A 12,847-nucleotide genomic window follows, 5' to 3' on the forward strand; every position below is an offset into this window, starting at 1 on the left:
AGGAGACTACCAGACAGAGAAACCTGGTGGGCTACAGTCCATAGGGTCACAGAGAGTTGGTCATGACTGAGCAACTAACACACCCATTCTTTTTCAAAAATCATAGCTTCTCTTTGAATTCCCTTAAGATTTTTTCAGCTACCAGTATCCTATTGCTATCATCTACCTAAATTGCATGATTCTACTTGTTCATGTATAATTTTAACACATGACACTCTCCCTTTATTTTCACCATTTTCCCTATCATTGACATTATTGATTTCAACATTCCTGTAGATCACACATTCATAAACTGATCCTATCAATTCAAGCAATATTTATTCTCATTCTCACCTCACCTACTCAGTCCTACATAATGACCTTCAACTCTCAATTCTATATTTAACACTGAAATCCAGTGCAATCAATTTACCCAATTATATTTTTGTATTCAGTCACCCTCATCATACCTGCACTTCCCTCCTTACCCAGATTTAGATTTCTATTCCATAATTGAAATCTCTGCTTTGAAGAAACCTAAACTTTTTTCATGATTACTTCTCTATAACATACTTCTAGAAAAATCTCTTACCTTGTTAACCCAAATATCGGTGGGTTGTGCCTGAGCACATTTGGAGGGAAAACTCACTATTATATTTTCTGGTCTCACTTCAGTTTAAGGTCATAAATGCAATTGGGCACTCAGTAGGGCCCAACAGCTTAATATATATTTACAATATGCTTTAATATTCTCCAAAATGACAATTTCAAGTCTTGTCCTGTCACCCACTTCTTCACAATCTCTTCCTTCTCCCCTTCCCCTGATAATTATCTTGCCTTAGATTTAATTGAGAAAATAAAAGCCATCCTCCTCCTTTATTTTCAGACACCAAAAGTGAAGACCATGGGGTATCTGTGCTTGCACTCAGATTGGTTACTTGTCCCTGCTATAAAAAAGGGCAACTCTTTGGTAATGAATCTCTCATTACTTTCCTACACACATCTTCTCTACATCGTCTTGAATCATCAGTTCCTCTTTCTCTGCTTGATGAATCATTTATATCTGCATTCATGTAAGCTCTAGTATTTCCCTCTAATAAGACAACTCAAGCTGACTTCACACCCTCTTAAAATTACTGCTCGCTTTCATGGTTTTTATCTCTTCATTGAACATGTCCTTCACGTACTCCATTTGGTTTTCTGTAGCCAGCTCTCTTTGAGGGTTGCTGTAATCAAGATTTCCTATGATGTCTGTGTTGCCAAGAATAGCGATCATTTCTCTGTTTTTATTTTATTTGACCTATCACATTTGACATATGATAATTTCTCTCTAAAAACAGATTCTTCTCTTAATATCTGTGTTGCAACATCCTTTGAATTGTTTCATATGTTGCTCTTAATCACCATCACACATTTTCTTAACTTACATTTGCTTTGTAGAGTGTAAGACAGGATAAGGAGACTTGGGACAGATTCAACATTGTCTATCTAAAGTACTCAAATATTTCACTTAAACTTTTTTTCTGTTTGGAATTTTGTCCTGCAGTCAGCCATGTTGCTAATCTTCATCTAGTTTCTCTGTGCTCTGGTCTTAAGATGACACTTTTCAATCTGACAGTTTTCTTTACCTTCTGATCTCAGAAAATGGGGGCTGGAGTATTAGTTTCTTCCTTTCCAGAAGGTGGTAATCTTCAGTTCTCCATTAACCATCCCATTTAGTAAAGTTACTTGAACATCAGAATTTCTTATACCACCTTCTCTCAGAAAGTGGACTTCACAAGGACTATATACTCATAACTGGAGGAAACTACAAACGGTATTTTTTTCCCAGCCTTAAGAAATACTGGGGAAATTGGCTGCAAAGTGATTTTTCTGTTCCTTCTTAGACATAGATTCAGTTGAACACTTATCCTACCAGATGAGACAAAAAAATCAAAGTTGACCTCTGCAGAGTAACTCATTTATGGCACCCTGCTATAGTATTTTCATCCTTCTTCAGCTTTTGATGCCCTATCCAATTTAGTTTGTTTTTCTCTATTTGTTAGGTTCTATTGCCTAACAGCCTTTACAAATTAGCTTCTTTATCTCCGCAGAAGCTCTTTTCATGTCAAGTACTGATGTTTGTTCCAGACTGATTCTTGAGTCTGAATGGTGTAAAAGACTTTTTCTTTCCCTCCAGATATTGAGGTTCAAATAAGGACACTGCAAGAATGCAATTGAATGAATAAACTGTTCACACATTCCAGGAAATGAGAGAACTTTGCTTTTTTTAAAAAATTTAAATTTATTTATTTTAATTGGAGGCTAATTACTTTACCATGTTATATTGGTTTTGCCATGAAAGTGAAAGTGAACTGGCTCAGTCGCATCCGACTTTGCAATCCCATGGACTGTAGTCTGCCAGGCTTCTCTGTCCGTGAGATTTTCCAGGCAAGAGTACTGGAATGGGTTGCCATTTCCTTCTCTACATTTGTGTTGATGTATGGTTTTGCCATACATCAACATAAATCTGCCACGGGTATACACATGTTCCCCATCCTGAACCCCCCTCTCACCTCTTTCCCCGTACCATCCCTCTGGGTCATGGAGCCTACAAGACAGTACCTCTGTGCCACACTAATTGCTGTATACCTACAAGAACCCTTGTTTTTCTTTGTCCTTTACAGCATAACATTGTGTATTTTGGTTGACAAATTGAGGCTAATAGCGTTTGCCTGTTAAAAAAAAAAAAAAATTCCAGATACTGTTAAATATTTCTGGGACTTAGATGTTGCTTCTACTGGACTATAATAAAAGGCAGGATTACTTGCAGATTCACCACAATAACAATAAAAATTTTATATTAAATAAAGGAGAGCCTGAATTTTTGTCTTCCACACTGAAGAACCTGAAGTTGAACAGTTCTATGAAGACCTACAAGACCTTCTAGAACTAACACCCAAAAAAGATGTCCTTTTTGTTATAGGGAACTGGAATGCAAAAGTAGGAAGTCAAGAAACACTTTGAGTAACAGACAAATTTGGCCTTGGAGTACAGAATGAAGCAGAGCAAAGGCTAATAGAGTTCTGCCAAGAGAACACACTGGTTACAGCAAACACCCTCTTCCAACAACACAAGGGAAGACTCTACACATGGATATCACCAGATGGTTGACACCGAAATCAGATTGATTATATTCTTTGCAGCCAAAGCTGGAGAAGTTGTATACAGTCAGCAAAAACAAGACCAGGGGCTGAGTGTGGCTCAGATCATGAACTCCTTATTGCCAAATTCAGACTGAAATTGAAGAAAGTGGAGAAAACCACTAGGCCATTCAGGTATGACCTAAATCAAATCCCTTATGACTATACAGTGGAAGTGAGAAATAGATTTAAGAGCCTAGATCTGATAGACAGAGTGCCTGATGAACTATGTGTGGAGGTTCATGACATTGTACAGGAGACAGGAATCAAGACCATCCCCAAGAAAAGGAAATGCAAAAATGGCTTTTTGAGGAGGCGTTACAAATAGCTATGAAAAGAAGGGAAGTGAAAAGCAAAGAAGAAAGGAAAGATATACCCATTTGAATGCAGAGTTCCAAAGAATAGCAAATAGATTAAAAAAAAAAAAAAAAGCCTTCCTCAGCAATCAATGCAAAGAAATAGAGGAAAACAATAGAATGGGAAAGACTAGAGATCTCTTCAAGAAAATTAGAGATACCAAGGGAACATTTCATGGAAAGATGAGCTCAATAAAGGACAGAAATGGTAGGGACCTAACAGAAACAGATGTTAAGAAGTGGTGGAAAGAATACACAGAAGAACTGTACAAAAAAGATCTTCATGACCAAGATAATCACGATGGTGTGATCACTCACCTAGAGTCAGACATCCTGGAATGTGAAGTCAAATGGTCCTTAGAAAGCATCACTATGTTCAAAGCTAGTGTGGGTGATTGAATTCCAGTTGAGCTATTTCAAATCCTGAAAGATGATGCTGTGAAAGTGCTGCACTCAATATGCCAGCAAATTTGGAAAACTCAGCAGTGGCCACAGGGCTGGAAAAGGTCAGTTTTCATTCCAATTCCAAAGAAAGGCAATGCCAAAGATTGTTCAAACTACTGCACAATTGCACTCATCTCACACGCTAATAAAGTAATGCTCAAAATTCTCCAAGCCAGGCTTCAGCAATACATGAATCCTGAACTTCCAGATGTTCAAGCTTGTTTCACAAAAGGCAGAGGAACCAGAGATCAAATTGCCAACATCTTCTGGATCATGGAAAAAGCAAGAGAGTTCCAGAAAAACATCTATTTCTGCTGTATTGACTATGCTAAAGCTTTTGATTGTGTGGATCACAATTAACTGTGGAAAATTCCTCAAGATATGGGATTACCAGACCACCTAATGGGCTTCTTGAGAAATCTGTATGCAGGTCAGGAAGCAACAGTTAGAACTGGACATGGAAAAACAGACTTGTTCTAAATAGAACAAGTTCTAAATAGAAAAGAATTATGTCAGGGCTGTATATTGTCACCTTACTTATTTAACTTATATGCAGAGTACATCATGAGAAATGCTGGGCTGGAGGAAGCACAAGCTGGAATCAAGTTTGTTGGGAGAAATATCAATAACTTCAGATATGCAGATGACACCACCCTTATGGCAGAGAGTGAAGAGGAACTAAAGAGCCTCTTGATGACAGTGAAAGAGGAGAGTGAAAAAGTTGGCTTAAAGCTCAACATTCAGAAAATGAAGATCATGGCATCTGGTCCCATCACTTCATGGGAAATAGATGGGGAAACAGTGGAAACAGTGTCAGACTTTATTTTTTGGGCTTCAAAATCACTGCAGATGGTGACTGCAGCCATGAAATTAAAAGAACGCTTACTCCTTGGAAGAAAAGTTATGACCAACCTAGATAGCTTTTTCAAAAGCAGAGACATTATTTTGCCGACTAAGGTCCGTCTAGTCAAGACTATGGTTTTTCCTGTGGTCATGCTGGATGTGAGAATTGGACTGTGAAGAAGGCTGAGCATCGAAGAATTAATGCTTTTGAACTGTGGTGTTGGAGAAAACTCTTGAGAGTCCCTTGGACTGCAAGGAGATCCAACCAGTCCATCCTAAGGGAGATCAGTCCTGGGTGTTCATTGGAATGACTGATGTTGAAGCTGAAACTCAAATACTTTGGCCACCTGATGTGATGAGCTGACTCATTGAAAAAGACCCTGATATTGGGAAAGACTGAGGGTAGGAAAAGAAGGGGACGACAGGGGATGAGATGGTTGGATGGCATCACCAACTCAATGGAAGTTGATTTGGGTGGATTCCAGGAGTTGGTGATGGACAGGGAGGCCTGACACACTGTGGTTCATGAGTTTGCAAAGAGTCAGACACGACTGAGCAACTGAATTGAACTGAACTAAATTCTATTTTGAGAGCTAGACAGAACATTAACTCTCTATTATATCCCAGCAGCAGAATTAATACATCATATATTAGATCTGTACTATGCCTCTCTGTTCACACTAATTCTTTTTCATCATCACCTGACTTTTACCCTTTCCTGATGCATAGATTTCTACTTTTCTCCTGAACTTTGGGTACTGAATCCTTTCAGTGTACCAATAGACAATTAAATCCATTAGAATAAATTTAGAGATTAGAAGAGAAAGAAGATTTTGCTTACATGTTAGATTGATTTATATGAAATTCCTAGTATTTGAATATTTTTGGCATTCAAAAATATCATTTAAGTAATGAACCAAATAAGCAAACAAATGAGTAGCATACTCTTTGTATCATAAAGAATCTTAAAAGATTTTAGCTACTGAGTCAATGATAATTAAAACATTATTTCTTGTTAAATAAAATAATAATATATGACATTATCTATGTATTTTAATCATTTGGTTATATTTTGGCTCACAGTCTTATAGCCACTTCATTCATCTATCATATTTTTTTATTATCTTTTCATTAAGTCACTAATCCTGACCAATAAAATTATTTAGATTACAACTTTTGCTAATTATATTTTAAAAGGGCAGAAGTTAGGGTACTATAGGCTTAGTGATATAAATAAATACATACATACAGACATGCAAATATGTGTCTGCCAATGTAGCTGACCCAAGAGACACGGGTTCAGTTCCTGAGTTGGGAAGATCCTCTGGAGGAGCAAATGGCAACCCACTCCAATCTTCTTGTCTGGAGAATCCCATGGACAGAGGAACCTGGTGGTTTACAGTCTATAGGGTCACAAAGAGTTAGATGTCTGAGAGACTGAGCACAATGAACATAATAGGGTACTATATCTGGCACTGGATACTTTCTAAGTTGAATGGATACTGTTACTTGGTAAGAATCATTTCTGAGACTCTCAGTGCATTTGGGAATATGAATTGGATATGGGAGCTAATAAAAGTTAGGCTACTTTGCATATGCTTGAGCTTAAAGGAAGAATAGATTTGTTGGATTTAGACCTCTTAGTTTACTACATGATCCCTTTTGTAATTCCCATAACTCTTTAAAAATTTGATAAAACTCAAAAAATATAATTGGACTGCTTTTGGAAACTAGAAAAAGAGCTAATATTCCTGGTATGGTGACATGACAGACGGAAGATTAAGCCACAGAAGCAGAGTGGTCTCAGTATTACATGTGCCTAGATACAAGTAGGTCATGGGGAAGGCTTTGCACAGGCAATAGGACTGACTTTCCAATTCAGTTTAGCTAGCTCACTGGGGAGTAGGAACCCCCTAACATGAGTTACATCACCCATTAAGTTGCCTCAGGGATGATACTACTATGAAACTGAAGAAGAGTTTTTGAGTGATTCAACTGCAATACACAGTAAAAATACACAGTCTATCAAATAGTTATGCACTAAAACACCCCTCCTTTTTATGTTCATTGTTCCAAGGCTGAATGGTTTCAACTATTCCTGTACATGTGAAAAATAAGCATTTAATGAAATAACAGGAGATTTTTATTCCAGACAGCATAGATACTTTGAGTTTTTAAGTTATTTTCTTCTTAGGGTATTTCTTGTTTTGATATATATATTTTTTTCTAAATCTCTTTTGCTTTAGGGAAATAATGGCTAGAGGCAGGTACTTTCAAATTAATTCCAAAATTCAAGGCATTTTTGGAATCCCCTTCAAAGTTAATCTTTATTTTATACATTTACAGTTAACAGTAACAGAAAGTTAGAAATAATTCAAGTAAAAACTTCCTCACATGCAGCAATAGAAATATGAAGTTATACATAAAATTAAATTTATTTTTCAAAGCTTTTCAGTTGAGCACTCCAAAATAAGTTATATTGTTATAACTTAACATTATCTGTTTCATCTTCAGCAATATTCTAATACTTTCAAATTTAAGCTTTTCCATTTCCATGTTGGATATTTGAATTTCTAACCATTTCTTTTTGTACTGCATCAGTTATGGTAGATGGTAAATTATTGTGACAGAGACTCAAGGTTGTAAGGGTGTTAGTAGTATCCAAGTTTGCTTCTTTCCTTTCAAATGGTACAGAGGTGAGTTGTATAGGGCAGAGGAAATAATAAATTCCACTTCATGAATTTATTGAGAAATCAAACCCCTTGCATCCTGTGACTATTTCATCTCCCAGATTTGTGGCCTTCATATTGAATGCAATGAGTGAGCTCATTAGGCCATGGAAAGGAGAAGGAATACACTTAAGCATGAATTCGAAGGAGGTGTCTTGGAATTTACTTCAGCATTACTTTCTTTCACATAATGTTGGCCTGACAGTCATGTTGCCTTACCTAGCTGCAAGAGGGCTGGAAAATTCAGACCCTAGCTAGGTATCAGTGTGTTCTGCTAAAATTTGATGTATTTTCTTATTGCTCCTGCTGCTTCTGCTGCTGCTGCATCGCTTCAGTTGTGTCCAACTCTGTGTGACCCCAAAGACGGCAGCCCACCAAGCTCCCCCGTCCCTGGGATTCTCCAGGCAAGAACACTGGAGTGGGTTGCCATTTCCTTCTCCAATGCATGAAAGTGAAAAGTGAAAGTGAAGTCGCTCAGTCATAGTGACCCCATGGACTGCAGCCTACCAGGCTCCTCCATCCATGGGATTTTCCAGGCAAGAGTACTGGAGTGGGGTGCCATTGCCTTCTCCGATTTTCTTACTATAAGGATGGAAAAAATGTAATTGAGAGACAGCTAGTGGCTGTTGCCACTCTAATCATTCTTCCTTACTTTTTAGAAGTATTAGTATATTAGCTTGAGATTGTGGGGGCAGCCTTCTTCCATGTCTTTCAGTTAGTTCGTATAGGAAAAGAGAGTATAAACATTCTTTTTTTTTTTTTTTTTTTTTTTAGCATAGAACTCACATGTAAAACACGGGGCCTTAAAAATGAATGTATATCACAGGCAAGAGGAGCCTAAGGAGATGTGTTGACTAAATATAAGAAATACCTTGAATGTAATCCAGGAAGAGAAAAAGGACAATAGGAACTATAGCAAAAAAAATAGGGAAAGTGCAGAAACTATGAATAATATAGACTTTAGTTAATAATGGTGTACAATATTAGTTTATTAATTATGAAAAATGTATAATACTGAATGACTAATATGTCAATAATAAGGTAAACAGAGTATGTGGTAATGCAGTTAACATCTGTACTATCTTTGCATTACTATGTAAATCTCAAATGTTCTAAAATAAAATTTATTAATAGAAATAAATGTGCACTATTGCATATTAAATTAATAATTGCATTAATTAAATTAATAATTTATCAAATGTAAGACATAAACACAGGTAATAGTGAAACAGCAATGTGAGAAAAAAATCTAGCATTAGATAATATTCCTCAAATCCAAATAGAGTTAAGCATAAAAAATTAAAGGATAAAATAAAATGAGGACTTCATATAATGATGAAATACCATTGATCATTAGATTTAGTTTTCCCTTCAAATTAGTTTGATTTATTCACCTAAGCTGCTGTGAGTAAAGAGCTTTATTTTGCTCATTCATGTTAATAATACATCCTTATTTAAAAGTTGTATGGTTAAAATGGGCTTCCCTGGTAGCTCAGCTGGTAAAGAATCTGCTTACAATGCAGGAGACACCAGTTCAATTCCTTGGTTGGGAAGATCTCTTGGAGAAGGGGATAGGCTATTTACTCCAGTATTTTTGGGCTTCCCTAGTGGCTCAGATGGTAAAGAATCCACGTGTGATATGGGAGACCTGGGTTCGATCCCTGGCTTTCGAAGACTCCCTGGAGGGAAGGGCATGGCAGCCCAATCCAATATTCTTGCTTGGAGAATCCCCACGGAAAGAGGAGACTAGTGGGCTACAATCCATGGGGTTGCAACTCAGTGACTAAGTGTGCATGCACCATACACACACACGCACACACGTTTGAAATACACTTTCTTCATTCTTTCATTAAATTAGATGTAAATGATTAATTTGTTATGATATTTCTGTTGTAACTAGAATTGAAGTTTTCTGTAATAACTATTAATTCAACTCTACCACCTTCTAAGATGAGTATTGAGTCACACATATATGAAGAAAAAAATTGCCACAGTGCTCAGTTAAATGTTATTCTAGATCTGGATCGAGTGCAATTTCAAATGTTGCTTATTAGGAGCAAGATATGATTTCTTGAAATTATTTTAATAATGAGACTGTTTTGCATTAATTTTATTACACTATTTAAGATTAAAAAATGAATCCATTTAAATTTCAGTTCGATTTAGATTTAAATCTAATCATCTTAAAAAAAAAAGGAAAGTAACTTTTCTGAGATCAAGAGGATATGGAGTGGGTTACATTAAATAAATGTCTTTCCTGGTGGCTCAGATGGTAAAGTGTTGAAAGGTTGTTGTTGAATCACGATGCCAGGATTCTTGGCCCTCAGAGGAGAAGAATTCAATCCGGGGCCAGAGATGAGGCTTGATCGCTCAGAGCTTTTGTGCAATAAAGTTTTATTAAATTATAAAGGAGATAGAGAAAGCTTCTGACATAGGCATCAGAAGGGGGCAGAAAGAGTACCCCCTGCTAGTCTGCAGCTGGATGTTATATAGTCACTAGCAGTCTGTTAATGAAAGAAAGCAATGTCTCAAAACTCAGAATGGCACCCCTCACCCATAAGATGCATTTTGGGATAATCTTGGCACCAAATGGTTTGTCTTGGGCCATAAAATGATTAACTTAAATTTTGAAGAAGGGCAGATCACCATACAAATAGTTTCATTTACATAGATTAGAGGAACAATATCTGAGTATAACATACTGGTTTATCAAGTAGGTTCTGAGCCAAAAGGCAGAATCCACTTGAAGACAGAGTTTGGGGTAAATGCATAGTATATTAACATAGCTTAAGATAAACCTTTCCATAAGAAAAAGGCATTGGTTATCTCTAGGTTTGAGAATAGTTAACTTCAGGTGAAACCAGGTGTCATAGCAACACAGAATATTAAGAGGAACCTCCTTTTAAATTGGTATAGAGAAGGAAAAAATATTGCTAGTTTGTTTCTTCCTGCTGCTTAAGAGAGATAAAAATGGCTGACACTTGCAAGCTATGTCTTCCGTTTGGAGACCCCTGACCTTCCTGCAGGTTACCCTCTCATTCCCCCCTTTTCTTTTAGGAGAATTATGTTGCCTAGGGAAAAGGGGTGTCATTTTCATTCCATAACTGTTTCTCAGCTGAGAAGGGGCCTTGTCCCTAAATTGGCGAGGCAACATATTCTCCTAATCCTCATATTGAGGATATCTGATCCAGGGGCCCCAAATAGTAGCTGGAGGAATTTGCAGCAGTAGCAGGAGTTTGAGCAACCATTTGTACCTTAAAAGCTTTCATGCGGCTAGAAACAAATCCAGTTATGCAATTACAGATGCAGGGAGCAAACAGTAAAAACAAAACAATCAGAATTATTGTAATTAAGATAGTTGTCCACCATGGGGAACTAGTTAACGTATCCCAAAGTGAGGCAAATGAGGCTGCAGGAGTATCCATGGCCTCAATCATCTTGTTCATGTGTTTAGTAAAATGAGTAACATTTGTGTTTATATCAGGTATATATGTACAGCATTGGGTATAAATAATAGCACACTTTCCTCCTTGAGCAGCTGTCAGAATATCTAAAGCCAATCTGTTTTATAAGACCACCTTTCTAATTTGTGCTTGTTCAGCATTAAGGGCTGAAATAGCCTTTTGAGAATCTTGTAATGCCTGTTGAGTAAAATTCGTCAAAGCATCCACTCGTAGCATAACATCTGTAGTTCCCAAAGAGGGAACAAACACTGCAGCCAAATAATCATACCAGTGAAATACAGACCTTGCCCACCGAGTCTTAAGGTGGGGTAAATTAGCAGGCTTTTCTGGAAGCTATGAAAATATAAAGCCGTGAGTAAAGGCTAGACCCAGGGTGCATCGCCCTATCTAACCAGGGGGAAGCCATGCCCGTAGGTAAGAGCCACATATCCAATAAGTCCCATTTGGAGCAATCCAGCATGACTGAGATATCCAGTCCCAATTAGTGCCTGGCCAGACAAAGGGAGGACCTGAACTGGGGTTGGAAAACACGGGAATGATTATGTTGCATATTTCCTGCGGCAAAAATCCCAATCGTTTCCAATCATTGTAATTAAGTTGTTGACTAACTTTTGGGGATGACTCTGTTTGTTCCCAGCATATAGGGGCAGTAGATATTAAACGTCCTTTTTCAGGAGTTAGCCATATAACCTCATCCCATATTTGATAAATGTCAGGTAAAAAACCATTAGATCTAGACATATTTGCCTTATGTGTAGCAAAATAGTCATTGAACTGAGACAATGCATAATCAAAATTAAAAGTCACATTATGTCCATAGTTAAAGTACAAAGTGTTGCACCAGTCCATTTTAGGGTTGGTAGATGTCATCAGATGAAGAAGAGGCATCGCATGTGATTGCTGTCAAAGGTATTCACAGACTTGGAGAAAGTATTTTCCTTGAAGTGGAGATGTCCACCACAGGAAGCCTTCCACTGATAAAGAGGGGAGTGCTACGCAGACCCAGCAGTTAGACCGATTGTGGAATGCAGTATAGGAGTGAGCCCAGGACAAGAAGGCATTGTCTTGAGGATCAAACAGCAGACTCAGGATATTTGGAGTCAGCAGAAGTAAGCTCACATTGGTTATTAGGCCCATCTGAAGAGTACGAAGTCAGAGCATAGAAAGTAAAGACGTAAAAAGACATGTCACTTAGTTTTGGTGAGGGTGCCACCTCTTAACTCGAGTGTGATGTACACACGAATCAATTCCTGGCACTTTGACAGCTGTGGGAGAAGAAAGAATAACCTGGTAAGGGCCTTCCCAGAGGGGCTAGAGGGATGGGCCCCTAGATCCCAATGTTTTTATGAGGACCTCAGTTCCTGGCTCAAATAGAGGGTTGCTTGACTCAGAGGGGGGTCAGGAGTTGTCTCCTGAAGTCTGTTAATGCCTGTTGAAAAGCTGAGAGCTGAGTTACATAACTAGTTGATTCCAAGGCTTCAGGGTCTATAACAATGTCTGTGCATAAGAAAAACCTTCCATAAATACATTCAAAGGGGGACAGTCCGTCCTTTTTTGGGGGCAGTTCGAGCCCTCATTAAAGCTATGGGTAGGACTTTAATCCAATTGTCCTGCATCTGAGTTAATTTGCACAGATGTCTTTTGATAATGTCATTAGCTTTTTCAACCTTTCCTGAGGATTTGGGGTCTCCAGGAACAGTGCAAGTGATATTCTATTCCTAGAGCTTTAGATGAGTTACAACAGCTTTAAAGGCAGAGCCATTGTCAGTCTGAAGGCTCTGTGGCAGCCCAAACCTGGGGATAATTTCATGGATTAAAATCTTTATAACCTCCTTAGCCTGTTCACTACG

The 12,847-nt window shown here is 37.8% G+C and overlaps 1 pseudogene; it reads right to left on the reverse strand.

Annotated features, from left to right (window-relative positions):
• Positions 1–10,700: 10,700 nt before the first annotated feature.
• On the reverse strand, positions 10,701–12,134 carry LOC138427829 (endogenous retrovirus group PABLB member 1 Env polyprotein-like; annotated as a pseudogene).
• Between the last annotated feature and the right edge of the window lie 713 nt (positions 12,135–12,847).

The sequence above is a fragment of the Ovis canadensis genome, chromosome 22 (genome assembly GCF_042477335.2).
Source record: "Ovis canadensis isolate MfBH-ARS-UI-01 breed Bighorn chromosome 22, ARS-UI_OviCan_v2, whole genome shotgun sequence".
NCBI classification, from domain to species: Eukaryota; Metazoa; Chordata; class Mammalia; order Artiodactyla; family Bovidae; genus Ovis; species Ovis canadensis.